The sequence below is a fragment of the Entelurus aequoreus genome, linkage group LG03, assembly GCF_033978785.1.
Source record: "Entelurus aequoreus isolate RoL-2023_Sb linkage group LG03, RoL_Eaeq_v1.1, whole genome shotgun sequence".
In the NCBI taxonomy this organism is placed as follows: Eukaryota; Metazoa; Chordata; class Actinopteri; order Syngnathiformes; family Syngnathidae; genus Entelurus; species Entelurus aequoreus.
The window spans coordinates 24,873,621-24,880,257 of NC_084733.1; positions in this window are offsets into that span (position 1 = coordinate 24,873,621).

Below are 6,637 nucleotides of genomic sequence, written 5' to 3' on the forward strand. Positions count from 1 at the left end.
GTGGATGTTCAGCAAGAAAGGTAAGACCATAATAATGTTTTTTTTATTAAATGTGCTTTTTTGTGTGCTACAGTTGTGTAAAGAATGCTGGTATGAGCTTTTAAACATAACCCGTTAACTGCTGCCAATCACATGGTGAATAAGATACTATTTAGGGTTCATATGTTTGTAAATCTGACTGTGATGATGCAGTGCCTCACCAGACATTAACCTCACCGCACGCCACTGCAGTGGCCTGTCCCTTCATTGACGCCGTACTCCAATTAGTTTTGCGTAGTCCACTTGCATGAACAAAACAATGTTTTTACCGCAGAAATCAAGATATAGAATATAGAATTAACTATATTATACCATATTTACTTCATAAAAGACCTCCGTTCTCTCACACACCATACCTCAATTATTCCTTTTCACTTGAATAAATGCCACCTGTCAAATATACACTAACTCTTTTAAACTCAGAAATTGAGACTTAGTACCATATAGAATTATTTGAATCATTACACCATTATTATTACTTTATTTGCGGCCTTAATATTAAAATAGGCCTTTTGGATAAATAAAAAAGCTTCACCTTTAATTTGAGTATTGGCTCTAAAATAATCAAACATTTTAAAAAAACATTCACACAAACAAAACACCTCAGAAATAAACGGCCTTGGCCACTTTATGAATAAATACATTCCTGTACATACTTTAGGCTAAATATAGGATGGAATACCGTAGAACATTTTGGTAACACTTTAGTATGTGGAACATATTCACCATTAATTAGTTTCTTATTAACATGCACATTAGTAACATATTGGCTCTTAATTAAGTCATTAGTAATGACTTATTAATGCCTTATTCTGCTTGGCCTTATTATACAACCACTATAGCTAACCCTAGCCCCAACCCCAACCCTAACCCTCTAACTCTAACCCTCTAACCCTAACCAAATAACTCTAAATTAAGTCTTTGTTACTTAGAATATGTTCTCCTAGTGTCCAAATAACTCTAAATTAAGTATTTGTTACTAAGAACAGTGTTTTTCAACCTTTTTTGAGCCAAGGCACATTTTTTGTGTTGAAAAAATCCGGAGGCACACCACCAGCAGAAATCATTAAAAAACGAAACTCAGTTGACAGTAAAGAGTCGTTGTCGCAATTGTTGGATATGACTTTAAACCATAACCAAGCATGCATCCCTATAGCTCTTGTCTCAACGTAGGCGTACTGTCACCACCTGTCACATCACGCCCTGACATATTTGGAGTTGTTTGCTGTTTTCCTGTGTGTAGTGTTCTAGTTCTTGTCTTGCTATTATTTTGGTGGCTTTTTCTCTTTTTTTTGGTATTTTCCTGTAGCAGTTTCATGTCTTCCTTTTGAGCGATATTTCCCACATCTACTTTGTTTTTGCAATCAAGAATATTTCAGTTGTTTGTATCCTTCTTTGTGGGGACATTGTTGATTGTCATGTCATGTACGGATGTACATTGTGGACGCCGTCTTTGCGCCACAGTAAGTCTTTGCTGTCGTCCAGCATTCTGTTTTTGTTTACTTTGTAGCCAGTTCAGTTTTAGTTTCGTTCTGCATAGCCTTCCCTAAGCAAAGTAGGTGTACTGTCACGACCTGTCACATCACACCATGACTTATTTGGAGTTTTTTGCTGTTTTCCTGTGTGTAGTGTTTTAGTTCTTGTCTTGCGCTCCTATTTTTGTGACTTTTTCTCTTTTTTTTGGTATTTTCCTGTAGCAGTTTCATGTCTTCCTTTGAGCGATATTTCCCGCATCTACTTTGTTTTAGCAATCAAGAATATTTCAGTTGTTTTTATCCTTCTTTGTGGGGACATTCTTGATTGTCATGTCATGTTCAGATGCACATCTTAGCTCCACAGTAAGTTTTTGCTGTCGTCCAGCATTCTGTTTTTGTTTACTTTGTAGCCAGTTCAGTTTTAGTTTCATTCTGCATAGCTTTCCCTAAGCTTCAATGCCTTTTCTTAGGGGCACTCACCTTTTGTTTATTTTTGGGTTAAGCATTAGACACTTTTTAACCTGCACGCTGCCTCCCGCTGTTTCCGACATCTACAAAGCAATTAGCCACCGACTGCCACCTACTGATATGAAAGAGTATTACACGGTTACTCTGCCATGCTCTAGACAGCACCGACACTCAACAACAACACATCATTTGCAGACTATAATTACTTGTTTGCAAAAAATATTTTAACCCAAATTAGATAATCTCCCACGGCACACCAGACTGTATCTCACGCGGCACAGTGGTTGAAAAACACTGACTTAGAATATGTTCCCCATACTAAAGAGTTACCAACATTTTATATTGCAATATATGTAAAGGTCATCAAGTTTTATAGTTTATCAGTCAAATAAAATTATACACATATGAAATTATGTCATATAATAATAAAGAAGGATTTGCACAAATAAAGACTTCACCCAATAGATGTGGTCATCAATAGATGATCGATGTGGTGTTTCTAAAGTCGTCGCAAACGTTGCACAAAACATAAAATGTGCAATAACAAAGCATGAGTATGATTTTTGCCCCTCTCAGTCCGTGTAATAACGACAATCCTGAGCGTATGCAAATCTTAGTCATCCTCCCTGTGTCCAGCATATGCATATATTTCCATAAACTACTTGCACACACTCAAACACACGCACACACACACACACACGCACACACACACACACGCGCACACACACACACTTCCAAGTGCACGTTAGAGAGTCCATATGGAGACATTTGAGTGACAGAGTACTTTACTGTACCACAGGAACAGGAGCAGCAGCATACAGTACAACACACAGACAGATACAACATGGCTTTAGTCTTTCTGGTCAGAAGGCCACTTCGTTAGGTACACTTGCATTTTCCAATGAGGTTCCGAAATACAAGGGGCGACATACAGTAAAATAAATTCTGATTGAAAAGTGAAAACGACAAAACATTTTCAAGAAAAGATGACAAAAACAACTATCAGCGTGTTTAACGTTTACCTTCATTTTGAGGGCTTTTATTTAATTTCTCAAGCTGCTGCACTTCCCCTGATGTGCTCTCCTGCTTCAGTGTACTATTATTTTGAAATGTTATTTAAAATTCAATGTCATTATAGGTTTTTTAGGAAATTAAAGTCAGCGATTTTTTTTTGTGTACAACCTCTTTTTTTTCAAGCTGCTGCATCTCCCCTGATGTGCTCTGGTGCTATAGTATTTTCTTTTTTTTTTTTTACATTCTATTACAATTCAGTCTTATCTCATTCCAAAAATCTAACATTTTTTTGTATTTCTTAAGGCTTTCATAAAATTATAAGTCCCATTTTTTCTTTACTTTTTCAAGCTGCTGAGCCTCTCGATGTGCTCTCATGCCTCAGTTTCTTATTATTATTCAATCCCATTAAAAACTTTCTCAGGAAACTGTTTTTTTTTCAAGCTGCTGTGTTTCCTTTGATTTACTTTGTTGCTTTTATAGATTTTTTTTAATGTATATAATTATGTTTTACATTTTATCTAAAATATATTCCCCTTGCAAGCATTTCATGAAATTCAAGTCAAAATATTTCTCTCATTCGATCTTATTTTTTTCAAGCTGCTGCTCCTCTTTTCTCAGTAAGTGCTCTGTTGTTTCACATAAAATAAAATAAAAACATCTGCATTCGATCATATAATGTGTATCTCTGTGAGTGGATACAGTAAAACCTCCAAAGTCCAAATCTAATATAAATATATCTGCTTGTCCCTTTGCACGTTTTCCAACAATTTGTTGGTAAACAACGATAATAATCAAATGTAGGGGCAATTGTGGAATAATATCATGAAGCGGTCGTCCGAGGGCTTGTGTAACTGTGATGTGACCCACCATAAAAATGAGTTTGACGCCCCAGATCTAAAGAATTAACACCAAGTTTAGCTTTATTTTAAACCTTTCCACTAATTGTAGCAATACATATAACACAGCCCTAGTTGTCAGTGTCGCTCTGTAAACATCGTCCTCTCTTTACAACATTAAGAGTCCTTAGGAGGCGAGCAGATTTACTTTATTATACACTTTCTCTACATGTGTATGAGTTTGAAGTTTTATTTTGGAATAGTTTTGATATGAACCCTTTTTCTAGCTTAAAATTGACTATACACACTTGCTTTTGGGATCAAAAGGAAACCCCGCTCATTAAAGTGTCATAAGTCATCAATATGTATATATATGTATATATTAGTGTTGTCCCGATACCAATATTTTGGTACCGGTAACATAATTATTTCTATACTTTTCTGTACTTTTCTAGATAAAGGGGACCACAAAAAATAGCGTTATTGGCTTTATTTTAACAAAAATATACCGGTACTTTTCAGAGGCCGTATAGTACCGAATATGATTCATTCGTATCGCGGTACTATACTAATACCGGTATACCGTACAACCCTAGTATATATATATATATATATATATATATATATATATATATATATATATATATATATATATATATATATATATATATATATATATATATATATATATATATATATATATATTTATTTATTTTTTATACTTATTTTTATTTTTTTATTTTTTTTTACGCTTGAAGTATTTTATCAACTTCAGATCAAACTACTGATATACTGTTTTTATTTTTTTTATCTTTTTATGTTTTATAGTCTTTTTTGTCAAAAATACTGTTTTTTTTATAATGAGAGGATGCAAATTATACAATATAACTAATAAATTGCTGATTAGAATATTTGGGGTTGGGTGACTACAGCCCTGAATAGGTTGTTAATTCATAAAAACATTGATTTTGATAAAGAAGACAATTAGACAAAAGCCGATTATTTTTACAAGGCCTACTGAGATACAATGAGAGACAAAAACAATACTTTGAGTTTGAGTTCATAAAAGTATTTTTCAGTGCATCAGGAAAATATTTACAGCGCTACACTTTTTCCACATTTTGTTATGTTACAGCCTTATTCCAAAATGAAATATATACATTTTTGTCCTCAAAATTCTACTGACAATACTCCATAATGACAATGTGAAAAGTATTTTTTATTTTGCAAATGTATAAAAAATAAGTCTTCGCAGCCTTTGTTCGATATTTTGTTGATGCACCTTTGGCAGCCTCAAGTCTTTTTGAATACGATGCCACAAGCTCGGCACACCTATCTTTGGGCCGTTTTACCCATTCCTCTTTGCAGCACCTCTCAAGCTCTATCAGGTTGGATGGGAAGTGTTGGTTTTCATCCAGCATGTCTCTGTACATTGCTGCATTCATCTTAGTCTAGTCAGGGAGGTGACCAAGAACCCGATGGTCACTCTGGAGAGAGAAGAACCTTCCAGAAGGACAACCATCTCTGCAACAATCCACCGATCAGGTCCGTATGGTATAGTGGCCAGACAGAAGCCATTCATTCGTAAAACATTTGCCAATACGTACCTTTAAGACTCTCAGACCATGAAAAACAAAATTCTCTGGATGGTTTTCAGTGGCAGGAACTAGGAGACCAGTCAGGATAGAGGGAAAGATGAATTCAGCAATGTACAGACACATCCTGGATGAATACCCACGTTTCCCACCCAACCCGATGTAGCTTGAGAGGTGCTGCAAAGAAGAATGGGCAAAACTGCCCAAATATAGGTGTGCCAAGCTTGTGACGTTGTATTCAAAAAGACTTGAGGCTGTAATTGCTGCCAAAAGTGCATCAACAAATTATTGAGCAAATTCTGTAAATACTTATGTGATTTTGTATGTATTTTATTAATACATTTGTAAAATCTTTAAAAAAAAAAAAAATCACATCCTCATTATGGTGTATTGTGTGTCAAATTTTAAGGACAAAAATGAATTTATGTAATTTTGGAAAAAGACTGTAACATAACAAAATGTGAAAAAAGTGAAGCGCTGTAAATACTTTTTATGGATACACTGCAAATATATCTGCAATAATATATATATATATATATATATATATATATATATATATATATATATATATATATATATATATATATATATATATATATATATATATATATATATATATACATATATATATATATATATATATATATATATATATATATATATATATATATATATATATATATATATATATATATATATATATATATATATATATATATATATATATATATATATTACTGTTCAAAAGTTTGGGGTCATATTGAAATGTCCTTATTTTTTTAAGGAAAAGCACTGTACTTTTCAATGAAGATAACTTTAAACTAGTCTTAACTTTAAAGAAATACACTCTATACATTGCTAATGTGGTAAATGACTATTCTAGCTGCAAATGTCTGGTTTTTGGTGCAATATCTACATAGGTGTATAGAGGCCCATTTCCAGCAACTATCACTCCAGTGTTCTAATGGTACAATGTGTTTGCTCATTGGCTCAGAAGGCTAATTGATGATTAGAAAACCCTTGTGCAATCATGTTCACACATCTGAAAACAGATTAGCTCGTTAGAGAAGCTACAAAACTGACCTTCCTTTGAGCAGATTGAGTTTCTGGAGCATCACATTTGTGGGGTCAATTAAACGCTCAAAATGGCCAGAAAAAGAGAACTTTCATCTGAAACTCGACAGTCTATTCTTGTTCTTAGAAATGAAGG